Source organism: Lissotriton helveticus, chromosome 6, assembly GCF_964261635.1.
Source record: "Lissotriton helveticus chromosome 6, aLisHel1.1, whole genome shotgun sequence".
In the NCBI taxonomy this organism is placed as follows: domain Eukaryota; kingdom Metazoa; phylum Chordata; class Amphibia; order Caudata; family Salamandridae; genus Lissotriton; species Lissotriton helveticus.
The window spans coordinates 1,607,219,441-1,607,235,340 of NC_136067.1; positions in this window are offsets into that span (position 1 = coordinate 1,607,219,441).

Consider the following 15,900-nt stretch of genomic DNA (forward strand, 5'->3'; position numbering starts at 1 on the left):
AGGATTCGTGTTCACCCATTGTAAAAAATCTGTACCGAGGACATAGATATTACTACAGCTGGGGCCCTCAGGGCAGGGGTGCGGATCCATCACCAAGCAGGGAACTTTTCTATTCCAACAACTCCAAAGTAGGTCCAGAATGGAAGATTATGCCAATAGCAAATGCTAGATCATTGCTTGTTCTCCATTTTAGGTGTATGTGTCCTTGTTTCGAGTTTTGAGGAAGAATTTTGTCCCAGTTGAGATTACTTAAGGGGGGCTACCAAAAAGTAGGATGTGTTGTCGGTGGCTTCCCTCTGTGTTGCAGATACAGCCAGTACAAGTATAGGAGTTTTGATTCGTCTGAGTTGTGTAAATGTTCTTCATGAGTTATGTCTTGGTGTATCTGCATTAGAAATATGTAATTTCTCTGTAAAAGGGTGTTTTATAGTAACAGAAAGCAATGTAGTGATGCTCTGGCATTAAATATTTATTTGTTTACAGATAAGAAATAAGTTATTGATTTGAAAGTATGTTTAGAAGATAATTTGAGAAGAACAGTGATTCATCTGCGAGACATGCCCATTTGAAGTTTAAGGTGCTTTCCTTGTGTATTTGACACACTGTATACCATTATATAATAGAAGTAACTCTCCAACTATTTAAAGAATGGAAACATTAGAATGAGAGATTGAAAGAAATGAGACTCCTAAACAAGGATGTGATTCAAAGAGCACCTAAACATTGTGCCTAGGGATTAGGAAGTTCACTGTGCCATGTTAGCACCTAAACATTGTGTCTGGGGATTAGGTAGTTCACTGTGTCATGTTCCTAGGTGATGGATGGAAGGTTGGTCCTGATCCTCCATTTGTAACTAAAATACATGAACATTCATAAATTATGAATAGAGATTATGTGTTTCTAGTGAGTAGGGGAGTGTGGTATGCTAAATTTACATGAAGTACGTAAAGGGAGTGTTATGCTGTATGAAATACTGTATGGACATCTTTATTTAAGTTGTATAACTGTGTAATAAAGCTATGAAATAAGATATTGACTGTTTACGGGGTGCAAGGATAGATATATTTATCAATGGATGAACAAATGTGGATATTATAATGTTTGCAAAATGAAGATCACTGAAATGGGAGATTACATTGTTCAAAAGTCTAAGATTGGTGATAGAGCTTTTAGCAGTACTTACAGCTCCACTTTCCTTCTTATTGTTATATGTTGAAGCACTGAGATTTAAAAGCACAACTCTTATTTTAGTGAGATCACACAAAGGACAATACCCCCACTGTGAAAGTTGGTCCAGATCCTCTTTGGGCACACTGACATGGTGGCTGTCACTTACACATAGAATCATTCCCAGTCTCATCCTTAAAAAGCAGTGACAGTGTTACCTGTGCATTTCCAAGACACACAGGGTCGCTGGTTGGCTTTACATCACAGAATACCCAAGTGTGTCTTTGCCGATGGGCAGAGCCAGTTTCATAATGTAGCCCTAATTGTCACAACATTGGCAACATTTTCTTAGGGCCCTTCATTCACTTTGTGACTGATCACGGTGACATAGATGACCTGATATGATTGTTGTCAGGTGGGACTTACACCAAGAGCAGCTTTAGCGCATTGAGCTAGAAAAGTGAAGACCGTCCACCCATTGTTTAGAAAGCAGTAGACTTGGCATCATGACCTATAAAGGACAGGGCTTTATTTAGACTTTGGCAGAGAGAATACTCCGTCAAAGCATGGCAGATATCCGTTCAGCCATATTAAAAATAGCATACGTTTGTGATGGACTATTCCATCAAACAAAGTTTAATTAAGACCCTCAGTCTTTAACGTTGGATTCGCACATTAAAACCCTCTTTACATATGAACGTATGGTCATTTTCGAAGTTTCCCACTTTATTAGCAACACACTAGTTTAAATTTGAGAACTCTACTATAGAAATCAAACATGGTACAGTGTTTTTCTGGCTAGGTAGTGTTCCTCTGCCCAGCCATCCACATGTTTGTTGTCTTCTAATTTCATAATCTAATAATGTTGTTTATAAAAAAAACCTATAGAGTGAAGTAAAGGGGAGGCATGCATGACATTTAATGATCAAATGTGCAAGCAGGACGCTCAGTTAGTCCCCATTATGTATGCTAATGGGACATTCATAGCCCCAATGAGGCATTCGTTTTAGGTATTTTCTTTTCCTTTATTGTGAACCCATCTCTTATTAGTGAAAGAAAACGCCCCCTTCCTGTGCTGGAAATGCCATTTTAATTGGACTCAAGCGTATTTGGTATAATTAGTAGCCTTCTTGAATATTTCTTGTCTAATTACATTTTGAACAATGCATTCAATTTAATGAAGTTTTCCTCTTTAAAGGTGTTGGTTAGGGAGAGTGAGTTAATTGCTCTGCTAGCTCTGAACTGGCGGGCTGTGTCTGGTCATAGTTGTAGGTATTGGCCACACGTCCCCTTGAAGAGCTGGGAAAAGACAGGGAAGGGGTTTCTTGAGCTCTGCACGAGTAAAGACTGATGATAGGGTTTTGGTAAACGTATTTCAGAGTGGCCCAGACCCCCGGGGACTCCTTTCATTTTCTAGGGGAGATGAACTGGCATATGGAAAACGGAGCTAAAGCAATTATCTGCCCGTACTCCACGAAGCAGCCCCCAGAGGGAATTTTAGGTTCCAGTTATTGCATCCAATCAACTGTGTGAGGCAACCACGGATAACATTTTGGGAAGTGTACTTAGAATCAGTTTGACTTTCTCAGTATTCCAGTGCTGTGACTGATATTAGTTTGGTAAGTTATCTACTGTGGAGCATCGACAATAGCATAAGTCGTGACAAATACTGACGAATTAAATTAACACGGGGATCAAAAATGAGAATCGAAACATTTTTTTTGTTCACATTAAAAGGCAAAAAAAGGCATTGATTGTTTTGTTAAGTACGCAGATATCAATTCTCCATCTTGATTGGGCGCAGAGGTTCGTCAGACATATTGTATTTTGATTTGTTGCGTTAGTCCGTCATCCACGTTGCTCACCAAAGGCCTTATTCAGTAACTCGTTTCATTTCTTACTTAACTATTGGACGGCTGTCAACAACAACGTAATTCTTCACCTCCAGACGATCAGAGCAGTTAAAGATGTCACTAGCCCACTACGATGCGGATGGAAACATATACCTAACTATTCAAATATTGCAGGTTATCTGATTTTTAAAAGCCTTGTAGCCAGGCAGGAATGGTAAAACCAGCAACAGCCTCGATCACGCCACAGCACTGAAGAACAGTTTCATTATTCTGTATTTTTTTAACCAGGGGACCACATTACTCAGGAAGCGAAAGGCCAAAGGGGAAATTATTGCTAGCTCAGGCAGCAGCATAAATTGTCATCCTATTTTTAACATAGCTTTTAATTTCACCGGTTTTATTACCATTATATTAAGTACATATGTTTTACAAGACACTGTGTCCCCTGAGTCACCCTGGATTTGCTCCGCTATACCAAAGCGAAATGAATGCATACTGTGTTTCTGATTTTTCCCTCGCCCCTGCTGCTTTCATCCTACTATCGCACACACACTCAGCTTGCTTGTATAACCCTTACCGCAGAATTTTCATTTACACCTTCCATAACATCCTGATACCATAAAGAACTAAGTTAAAATGCACCTTGCTTGTGCTTGTAGGGTAAGAAGCGTAAACTTCACTTAAGGTTTTTCATGGTACAATCATTGTCTTCCTGTGTTTAGTTTCCAGATAACGGTTATTTCTTGTTTATTTTAATCTATAAATGTCAATTGATACATGTGACATCCTATCATCTATAATTTGCCATCCAATTTTCTGCAAAGCGTAATCAAACATAAATTATTATCAAGGAAAACTGCAATTTTTGTTTGCATCATTATCTTGATATTCTAATAGTCTGTTAGATTACAAAAATGACACCCTGGACTTCGACACTAGGGGGCAGAGAACTCTGCGCATGGGCACAGGCACATTAGCATAGCAAGGATGCCATGGGCCCTGGTGCAAGCAAGAAAATGCCCACTTTGACTGCTATTGGGCTAGGAAAATACAACAATTATCAGGGTTCAATGGGCTCATCAGGGTTATGGGTCCCAGTGTCGCTGCACCGGCTGCGCCATTAGTAGCTACGCCCCTGTGAAGGCACAGCATAGATGGTTTGGTGACAAGGCAGCCAGGCCCTGAAACCAGAGCCCAAAGTGCAAAGCCAGAAGCCATGTGTATGAAGAAAATAAGTATTTACTAGGTCCTATTAATTTCCTCACAATCCTCCATTTCTTTCCATCTCGTGACAAAACCCTGCATACAGCCTTCATTTCTGCTGACGCTAAAAAAACTATCACATACCCAAGCCCCCTGTTCTTTGCAGTTAACCAATTCATCAACAGAAAGCCATGAAACACCTACGCCCTGTGTAAACATGCTTGTTTTTCATCTTCTGCTCCCTGCTTGGTAAACATCCTTGACGCCGTGATCAGGTCATCTGGACAATGGTCTGACTGACCGAGCCTTGATCAAGCTGATTGAATAATGGTCTGAATGCCGAGTCTTGATTAAGCTGATTGAACAATGGTCTTAATTCCGAACCTTGATCAGTTAGGTCATCAACTACAAACACCGCCCTGATTGAACAATGGACTTAATGCCAAAAGAGTGGAATAAAAATGTAAATAAGGCTTGTTCGCTGTGGAGTAAAGCAGCAGCTTCCTGGATTTGGTCTCTGACTAATTTGGGACTCTGTTCCATAGCCCGGGCTATTGTAACAAAGGTGGTTCTCTCTGCAGACAAAGGTTTCCGGGTGCCCTTTATTATATAAGGAGGGTAAGAGTAGACTCGGGTGATTCCCACACCGCCAAGCCCCCACTCCTCCTTGAGGTGGGCTTTTCTTGGTTCTGCAAAGGGCGCCTGAACAGGGACACCACGGAGATGTAGGTCTGGCCCGGTGGTCGTGAGGAGGCCCGTGGTGGAAGTCCGACAGAGATACCCTACCCGAGGGACCATTTTGAGTCCGGTAGATCAGAAGTCTTGCACACGGTCTTCCCCATCCGGTCTGGGCCACCTGACTGCGTCCCACTGGTGCCCCCTTTAGTGCGGTCTCTGTCTGGATCTGGACTCATGCCTACGTCTGCAGAAGAGAACAACATTTTTGGGTAAGGGTGGACTGATCATCCACCACTTGTGCTGTTTTCTGTCTGTGTTGACTTTTGCAAAAGCCAAGCCAGTGAGGTGAGTGTTTTTCTTCCACTGTTGTCTGCCTAAAGTAAAAATATGCCAGTCAGTAGTAATTTCTGAAAGTTATGTTGTTGCGTATGTACAGAGGACTCCCTTCTGGAGGCAGCCTTCCCGCTTCCTCCAGAAGGAACTCCAAGTTATGAGATGTATGTTAAATATGGGCTATCTGCTAGCATGTTTTCTTCCTTATGGGTAAAATATATGAAACAAAGCAATGTTGAATTACAGTGGCCACAGTTTGGCTCCTTTGATCCCCAGGCCCTCTCGAGCCTGGAGTTGCAGCTGCTCTGCAAACGGTCTCATCAAGCCATGTTTGACGCCACCGCGTTGTGGAGGAAAAAAATAGTTCAAAAAATTTGAAAAAAGCAAGCGTTGAATAAAAAGAAAGAGAGGATGTCTATGGCTGATCATGCGAAAGCGCATTTAGAAAATAAGGTTCAGGAAGGGGTTGAAATGGCAGAAAGGCATCATAGGGCTAAGGTGACAAAATGTTACCCCTCTCGTTCTCCCAGGGACCTTGCGGTTGTAGGAAAAGAGGGGGACTCATTGTTGAATGCTATTCTTGAAGGTTCACTTCCTGCCTATGCTCCGGCTCCTATGTATCCTGCTCTTCCTCAAAATGTTCCTAACGCTCCACCACCACCAGTGGTGGTTGAGGCTTCCCCACCCATTGTACCACTGCCTGATCCTTTGACTCCTGTCATCCTGCCAGCACCCCTCCCGCCGACAGTTCATACCGCCCCACCTATTGACCCAACCCCAACCCTACATTCCTGTCTGCTTGATAATAAGTCTATTGGTACCCCTGTTGGTGACTCTTATGCCAGAACTGAATGAGATGGTCCTCTTTTATGCCCAATACCCTGTTTGGATTCTTCAGTACCCCTAGAAAGGAGTCTTTGAGGTCTGCTGAACTCGCTGGGGGTAGTGAAAGGCACACTATGCGAAAACAATGTGCATTTTTGGTAAATAATGGTAATATTTATGGCGTTAAAGATATCTGGTCGACGTTTAGACAATGGACAGCCATGCAACAAACAGACATGGCCGAGTACATGTGCACACTTATAATGAAAAGATACGAAGCGTTGTTCATAGATACTCCTAGGGGATTGAATGATTTAAAACTAACTATTGCCAGGGGTCATGTTCTGGGAGATGAAATGCATGAAGCCCTTGTTACCATGATTGCGTTCAGAGACACAACAGCGTTTCCCCCATCTCTGAATGACAAAGCTATGCCTATGAGAGAGACAGCTCCCATCTTTATCCCTGCAGTGCTCACCAATAACCAGGGTGTTGGAGCAGCCCCAGCCCACTGGCGTAGGATGTGGGTGCATGTCCCATGGAAAAGAGCAGATGTTCTTCAATTGATGTCCCAATTACCAGACTCCCGCAAGAATCCGTCTCTTTAATATCAGGAATTAGGTCTGATTGTTTCCTCTGGTGTCCTTACCTTAGAGGATATTGACTTATTATTCGGGTCAGTAGTACCACCCGACATATGGGACAAAATACGTCATGCCAACCATAATGCCGCTTTGCATGGTGACTGGACCGACTTTGAGAGGATGGAGAATGACAGAGAGGGGGGACTAAGCCTGATATGGCCATTCTGGCTCTCCCAGGCCATCTGTTGCTTCTCATGAAGACCCTTTTGCCCGAAATAACTTTTAATTGGGATGTCTGTTGCTGATTTTTTCACCCGCTTCAAAACTGAGTACAAAAGTCACAGTGGATTGGACGCTAGAGCCCCTGGCTCGGGCTCAGTGTTTATTGATAAATTTGTATCTAATTTATTACCGGATCTCTCGGCCCACCTTAAGAAGGTTGAGAATACGTGGTCAGCTCAGACTATGGCAGGCATCCTTGCCATGGCCCAATATCATGAGAATAGAGAGAATGAAGATAAAGACAAAGAAGTTAGGAATAAGAAGGACCTTAAAACTAAAGTTTTGTTACAACAAGCTTATCCACCCCAGGGACAAAATGCTAGAGGCCAAGGTCTGCCTTCGGACCAGTTCCAGAGGCTGACCTGCGCCCCCTTCAGTCTCCTTTACAGAAGTCCATCAGTTCGGCAGGTCCCGTTGATAAAGACCAGTGTGCCTACTGTAAGGCTTATGGCCACTGGGTTAGTGAATGCCCAGTATTAGCCCAGAATATTCAGTCAGGAAAAACTAGGCCCGAACTTAAAGGGAAGGATATATGGGACATCCTAGGCAGAGACGTGCATCAGATCCTAATGTTCGACCCCGTATGGGTCCACCCCAGGGTACAGTTAACAGATTTGACAACGGGTATGAGGCCACTAGGACATACCCTAACGATGATTATGATGAGACCGATGAGACAGGTTTCTACCAGCCATAGGAAAGCCAGGAAAGGGGTAACGTAAGTGTGCTGATTCCTGTGGATCCGTGAGGTCCTTATGTCCGAATGTCAGTTGCAGGGGATAAAAAGAAGTTTCTCCTAGACAACGGGGCTACTAGATCCTCTGTTGCGCACACCTTGATACCGGAGGCACCCCTTTCTGGCTCTCTCAATGTCTCCGTGGGTTTCTCTGGGTTTCTCGGTCCAGCTCATATGGATGCTCCTTTGATTCTCATGACTGGATGTAGTGAACATTTGCTGGGTATGGAGTTGTTTAAGGCTTTACATGCTACCATTTCTTGTAGTCCTGATGGCGTGTCCCTTACCATATCACCAGATTCCTCTGCCACTATGTTCCTCTCTGGACCCCTCCCTCCCATTTTGCGGGCCTTACCCTCATCACTTTGGGCCACTTCTGACACTGATGTAGAACTTCTCGACATTGCTCTGCATACTGTCCATATCCAGCAAGGCGCCCAACTGCCCCGACTTCACCATTAACGCCTTCCCAGGAAGGTGAGGCTGCCCTATAATCTATAATATCAGATCTCATGAAGACAGGAGCAGTTGAGGAGACACGTGGTAATGAGTGTAACAGCCCAATTATTCCAGTTCTTAAAAAATCTATTGATCCCACTCCCGCGGCCCCCACAATTTATCGGTTTGACATCGATCTGCGGGCTCTCAACAAAATTAAGGTCTCTCAGTAGCCTGTTGTCCCTGATAACCCAGCCCTCTTGACCATGGTCCCAGCGACCGCCAGTCATTTTTCTGTTATTGACCTAAAGAATGCGTTTTTCAGCATTCCCATACATCCGGACAGTAGACATCTCTTTGGTTTCTCCCTTGCAGGGCGGAGTTTCCGGTTATGCCGCGCCCCCCAAGGTTTTACTGAAAGCCCCAGCATCTATAGTCAGGCTCTCAAGAATCAGTTGGACTTCCTGACGCTCCCAGCAGGAGCCCCTCTGTTGCAATATGTAGATGACCTCTTGATTGCAGCCACGTCTGCTCCACTTTGTGAACAAGCAACAGTACATCTGCTTCACCACCTTGCCTCCCACTAGCATGAGGTTTCCTTGAACAAATTACAATTTTGTCGAGAGAAAGTGACCTACCTCGGCCACCTCCTCTCGAAGGAAGGAAGACAACTTACCGCTGACCGAGTGTCCCTTTTTACCTCCATGCCTCCCCCTTTGACACAGAAACAAGTATGTGCCTTTATAGGCCTCACTTCCTATTGCCGACAATGGATCCCTAACTTCTCAGCCATTGTCAAACCTCTTTTAGCTCTCACTACTAAAGATATGCCAGAAAGAGGTTTTCCATGGACAACTGAGCATGTGGCTGCCTTTCAGACACTCAAAGATGCCTTATGTACAGCTCCAGTGCTGGCACCCCAGACTATTGCAAACAATTTTTCCTTTTTGTCCATGAGACACATGGCTGCCCTTGTGCAGTCTTAACTCAGATTTTTGGAGACATGTGCTTATTTCTCGGCTACACTTGACACAGTAGCCCGAGCCCTCCCTGGATGTTTACGCGTAACTCCTGCTGCTGCACATATGGTCCGCCAGAGCGCAGGTATTATTATGTATTCACCCTTGACCTTAATGGTCCCACATGCAGTAGATACCTTGATCAACAACACCAAGACACAACACCTTACCAGTGCACGACTTACAGGTTATGACCTCACTCATTTTTCCAGTCACATTGACATTTGGAGATGTAATATTCTAAACCCAGCTACACTACTCCCTACTGAGACACAAGGGAAAAATTCTGACCCTCATGACTGCATATTATGGATAAAGAAGAGACAAAGGGTTGTGTGGACCTACAAGACACCCCCCTAACAGACACTGAGGGAACACTATACAAATATAGTTCATGTCCTAAAAGATCGGATGGAACTACATCTGCTGCATATGTCCTCACCACTATTGTTACAGTAGTTGAGACTGCACAAATTCCACATGCATCGGCCCAAGCGGCTGAATTAATGGCCTTGACACGAGCTTGTGAAATCAGTAAAAACATGACTGTTAATATCTATATGGACAGTCAGTACACCTTTGGGGTGGCTCACAATTTTGGTAGACTCTGGAAAGAAAGAAATGTTCTCACCTCACATGGGACCAGAATACAGCATGGCCCCCTGATACACAGACTTCTAGACACCTTGACATTACCTAGAAAAGTTGCAGTGATTAAATGTAAAGCCCACCAGAAAGTGACTGATGATGTAGGGGAAGGCAATGCCCTTGCAGACTAAACAGCAAGACAGACTGCTCTAAGTAAATTAGATGGAATGTTTGCGACATTACCAGCCAGATGGGTGGTGGAAGGAGGAATGTTGGAAAATACTAGTCAGAGTGTAGTCGAGATTCAATCTCATGCCACTGCAAAAGAACTGCACACATGGGAGGAACATCTGGCAGAGAAAGAGATAGAGGGATGTTGGATGCGTATATACGAAGGGAGGCAATGGATGTTACCAGACAGTCATGTCCCCCCAGTTGTCACTATGGCTCATGGCCCTGCCCATATCAGTGCAAAGGGAATATGCAAGTTACTAGAGCCAACATGGTATAATGAAAAAATACCCCTATATGCTGACCGAGTGGTTAAGTCATGTATGATCTGCCTTATGCACAATCCAGGAAAAGATACAGTTACCCCCGCTGGTGGCTTCTCCCCACCTACGTTTCCTTTTGAGGCCATCCAGATGGATTATATCCACATGAACAGGTGTGCGAATTTGAAATATGTCCTTGTAGTGGTCTGTGCCTTCAGCAGATGGGTGGAGGCCTACCCCACCAAGGATTGCACAGCTATTACAACGGCCAAAGTTTTGTTGAAAGAAGACTTTCCTCGATTTGGGTTGCCCTGTTTGATTTGGAGTGACAATGGATAACATTTTACAGCCAATGTGGTCCAGTTTGTGTGTTCCCGGCTTGGTGTCAGACAAAAGTTTCATGCTGCTAATCACCCCAGTCAGCCGGATTGGTGGAGAAATACAATGGGTAAGCATGGGCGTAAAATCCGTTCCGCTTGCGGAATTTGCGGATTTTCGGTAAATTCGCAATCCGCGAACTCTAGCGAATTTGCCGAAAATCCGTCAATTCGCACGCGGCAGATTTTTTTGCTTGGTGATACAATATTGTGGCGCGTGGCGCACGCCGTTCACTTTCCGTCATTCAGCGTTTGCCGAGTTGTTTTTCTCGATATTTTGCGAGTGCTGCGCCATTTTGGATCTTGCTGCGGGATCCCGCGGGAGTTGGCGCCGGCGAATACGTAATCGCGGCTTGCCACCTTACCTTGCACAGCACGCATCGCGAGAGTTCGCAATTGCGAACACGTAGGTGCGGCGGGCAGGAACAATCTCGCACTCGCGAAATAGAGATTTTGCAATTCTGCACAAGAAATCCACCAGCAAACAGTATAAACCTTCAAAAATGATGATTTTTATCAGAATCACTCCTCAGGTTGACATTTGCCTGCACTTTTTTTGCAAGGAGTCCATTTTTGGAAGGAAGTGCCCACAGTCTCCAACTTCCTGTTCCTGTCCAGCAGGCTCCTCCCAGTGCTTTCTTCATGTGCTGGTCACTTTCATTTGGACCTTGACCTGGAAGGATTACTTTTTGTGGGTGCTGCTGGATATTTGGATTTGAGGCCTTTTTGACTTTCTTTGGATCACTTTTGGATTAGAAATCAACTTTCACAAGTAAGTTTGTTTGGGGCATTACAGTTGCTGCAACTACAATTTTGGAACTTTTTCAGAACATTAAATAAAATATATTGTGGGTAGCCACAGTATCCAGTAGGACCAGGGTTGGTTATGGGTGCATGATACAACTGTTTTGTTGAATTTAAACATCATTGAGGCCATGGATGGGCTGGGATTGTGCTGAATTTTGTGGTTTCTATCGATTTTTTGGGGGCTGCTGTTGGGGCCTTTTGCCCAGGGGTAGTGAGTGGTGCATGGACTGAGTCTGCCTGTGGGGTCTCACTCTCTTTAATGTAAACATCCTGGATGGCATTGGATTGTGGTGATTTTTGTGTGTTTTTCATTTTTTTTGGGGTGCTACTGTTGATTTGGACTGGCTATGTGGGTGGTGGTGGTGGCCATCTTGAGTGGTGGTACAGGCAACATGTGCTTGGGATGCAAGGGGCCATTTTGAAGAGAGGCAGTGTCTGAGGCCTGCACTTATTTTGCCTAGCTTTCATCCATTATGCCCAGGGGTAGTGAGTGGTGCATGGGCCTAGTCTTTCTGAGGGGTGTCTTCTTGAATTTAAACACCATTGAGGCCATGGATGGGCTGGGATTGTGCTGAATTTTGTGTTTTTTGTCATTTTTTGGGGGCTGCTGGTGGGGCCTTTTGCCCAGGGGTAGTGAGTGGTGCATTGGCCTAGTCTTTCTCTGGGGTGTCTTCTTGGATTTAAACACCATTGAGGCCATGGATGGGCTGGGATTGTGCTGAATTTTGTGGTTTTTGTCGATTTTTTTGGGGCTGCTGTTGGGGCCTTTTGCCCAGGGGTAGTGAGTGGAGCATGGACTGAGTCTGCCTGTGGGGTCTCACTCTCTTTAATGTAAACATCCTGGATGGCATTGGATTGTGGTGATTTTTGTGTGTTTTTCGTTTTTTTTGGGGTGCTACTGCTGATTTGGACTGGCTATGTGGGTGGTGGTGGTGGCCATCTTGAGTGCTGGTACAGGCAACATGTGCTTGGGGTGCAAGGGGCCATTTTGAAGAGAGGCAGTGTCTGAGGCCTGCACTTATTTTGCCTAGCTTTCATCCATTATGCCCAGGGGTAGTGAGTGGTTCATGGGCCTAGTCTTTCTGTGGGGTGTCTTCTTGGATTTAAACACCATTGAGGCCATGAATGGGCTGGGATTGTGCTGAATTTTGTGGTTTTTGTCGATTTTTTTGTGGCTGCTGTTGGGGCCTTTTGCCCAGGGGTAGTGAGTGGTGCATGGGCCTAGTCTTTCTGTGGGTTGTCTTCTTGAATTTAAACACCATTGAGGCCACGGATGGGCTGGGATTGTGCTGATTTTTGTGTTTTTTTTCGACTTTTTGTGGTGTATAACTGATGTTCCTCTGTCTTCCATTGCTTGTAGGTGCACAAGAGAACCACCAGTGCCAGGAAGAAGTCCTGCTGCGGTGTGTGCAGCACAACGTCACGTGTGGCCACAGACAACTCTGCAACCTGTGCAACTGCGGCCTGCTGTTCGGAGTGACATCTGAAGAAGATGGCCCCAAAAAAAGTTGCCCGTAGCTCCTCTAGCAAGAAAGTTGCCAGTAAGGAGCAGAAGAAGCAAGTTGCACCACTTACCAAGGAGACTGGTGTGATGACGACCGCCACATTTTTTGGGAACAAAAAAAAGTACGCCTGCTGCAGCAGCGGGGTCTGCTGGGGACCAAGCTGGGAGCAGCACCTCCGCTCCGTTGGGCTCAGTGCCACCACCACCACGCCAACTTAGGTCCAAGCCCTTGAGTGCTGCAGAGGCAGCCAGTATAGTTGTTCAATCACCATCGACCAGTGATGTTGGCTCATCGCAAGAAAGTAGCAGCAATGTCCCTCAATCAACACAGGTTGTTGTAACTCATCTGACGAGTGTTGAACAACCACAGCCGCAACAACAATCACATGTGCAAGTACAAGCCCAAGTACACGTGGAAGGAGAGGCGGCGCAAGGAGAGGAGCAAGCAGATGTGCATGGAGGGGCACAACATGTGGCCACAATAGTTGTTCCTCCAGAAGTAGGGGCACATCTGGAAATCGAAAATCAAGCCGAGGTATCATTCGAGGAAGCCACTCCTCCTGATGATCATTCATTGTCTTCCACATCCCGAGCAAGGAAAAGATCAGGGGTGTTGGTGTCTACATATTCTTCAAGCCCACCTCCTTCTGATGATATGGATATTACTTGGGAACCAGCACCACTGCCGTCTGAGAGTGAGGTTGAGGAGGCACACCATGATCTGACAAAGGTAGCTAAGCGTAAAAGGAAGGTCGTCGAAACTCTCAAAGTTATGGAGTGTGATGACGCTCAACAAGAAGTGGCGTATACTCCTGCTGCTGAAGACTCTCACGACGACAACGCAGTCATCATCACTAACGTCACTGAAGCCCCAGCGGGCATGCAGCAAACAGACATTTTGACCCTAGCCCGACAGGCTGCTGAGCGTGATGATGAAGTCGACGAGGAGGCAATGGGAACACCAGAATCATTGATGTTAACTAGTACACCACAACGTACCGCTTCCATATTTCTTACTCGCCAGAAGGGACCTCCATCCACCTCGACCTCAATTAGTGGTGGTGAAAGTGCACAACATAGTAAAGTTCAGCAATACACATCCTCCACTTCATCTGGCATTAGCAGCACGGCCACCACCAGTATCGCCTCCTCCGGCCCCCACAGACATTTCAAGTCCGCAGTTTGGGACTTCTTTAGTGTTTCCACAAAAAGGGAAAACATAGCCATTTGTAGCATTTGTAAGCTTGCAGTTAGTCGTGGTAAGCTTGGTACCAACTATGGGACTGGAGGCCAGAGAGGTCATCTTGAGAGACAGCACACTGTCCAATGGTTTGCGCACCTAGAGGAGATCAAGAAAGCCCGAATTGCAAGTCGAGAAAACGTTGATGTTCCATCAGATGATGACGAGGAGGAAGAAGCGTCACACGCTTCACTTACACCCAGTACCCCTGTCAGCACACCCCCTGTGAGCCACACTAAGAGTGTGGGACAGAGTGAGACACCAATGCGAAAAAGTTCATCAGCGAGCGTAACTGGGTCGAAGAAGTCATCATCATCATCCCGTAAAATGGTCCAGGGCAAAATTAAAACAATGTTGTTTTCAGACGCGCCATATGACCGCAACCACCCAATGGTGAGTCTGTATAACACTAAGCTGGCTAAAATGCTAGCGCTGGATCTTCTCCCTTTTTCTTTTGTAGAAGGGGTTGGTTTTCTCGAATTAGTGGCAGCGCTCTGCCCTAAATGGAAAGTTCCTAGCCGGTACTATTTTGCCCGAGTTGCGGTTCCAGCACTACATGAAGATGTGCTGGAGGTGATTGGGGCAGCTTTGCAGAAGAGTGCTGTTCACACTATACATCTCACAACAGACATGTGGACCAGTGGCGCAGGCACTAATTACATGTGCATCACTGCACACTGGGTCTCTTTTTCAGGGGTTAAAGCAAAGCTAAACGCAGGTGCTGACCTGGACCAAGTTTTTAAAGCTGCTCGGAAACATGCAACACTAGCCATGTTTGGCTTGGAGAAACGTCATACAGCACAAAACATTTTGAATGAGTTCAACACAAAAGTCTTTCACTGGCTGTCTCCAAAAAAACGCGGCATTGGTTATGTTTCCACGGATAATGGCGCCAATGTAGTTAAGGCCATGGAACTGGGTGACTATTTCAGAGTGCCGTGTTTGGCGTACTGTATAAACCTGGTTGTTAAAAAATTCTTGGATAAAGAAAGTCCAGCATGCCAGTTAGTGGTCACCTGCCGAAAAATGTGCAACCATTTCAGCCATTCTTTTAAGGCCCGGAAGCATCTGAGGAGCATGCTACATGAACGTCGAATGCCAGTGAAAGCACTCATCCAGGAGGTGCCAACACGTTGGAACTCAACCTTCTACATGCTTGAGCGTCTGTATGAGCAGTTTACGGTACTCGATCAGTATTTCTTAACAATGGGTACAGCTGTGAAGGAGGACCTGAGGTTAAATGCGGCGCAATGGGAGCTAGTTAAAAGCCTGACAGACATGCTTCGTCCTTTTGAGTTCTTCACGCGTGCAGTCAGCAGGGAGGACTGTAATTTGGGAAAAGCTATCCCATTGTTGCGCATGCTGGAGCACAAACTGAAGGCGGTGTCTTCAAAGTTTCAAAACGATGAAGAAAAGCAAGAAGCTTTTGTTTTGGCGGAGAAATTATTAGAGCGTCTACGTGGCGATGAACGTCTTCAAAAGATCCACTCAGAACAGCATTACATTTGTGCTACTATTCTGCATCCACGCTACAAAAAGGCGCTGGCAGGCTCTGCATTATTTCCTTTTAGTGATGAAGATGCTACAAAGTACAAACGTTAGGTAGCCTGGTCAGCCATCAGGTTTGAAAGAGAACGGAAGCAAATTGAAGAAAAAGGCAGTACATCAGCATCGGCAGGCCATCCCCAGTCAGACGACTCCACTTCTGCACCTGTGGCTGTGGCAGAAGTGACCTCTCAGCCGTTAAAGACACCGGCAACCGCATCATCTGC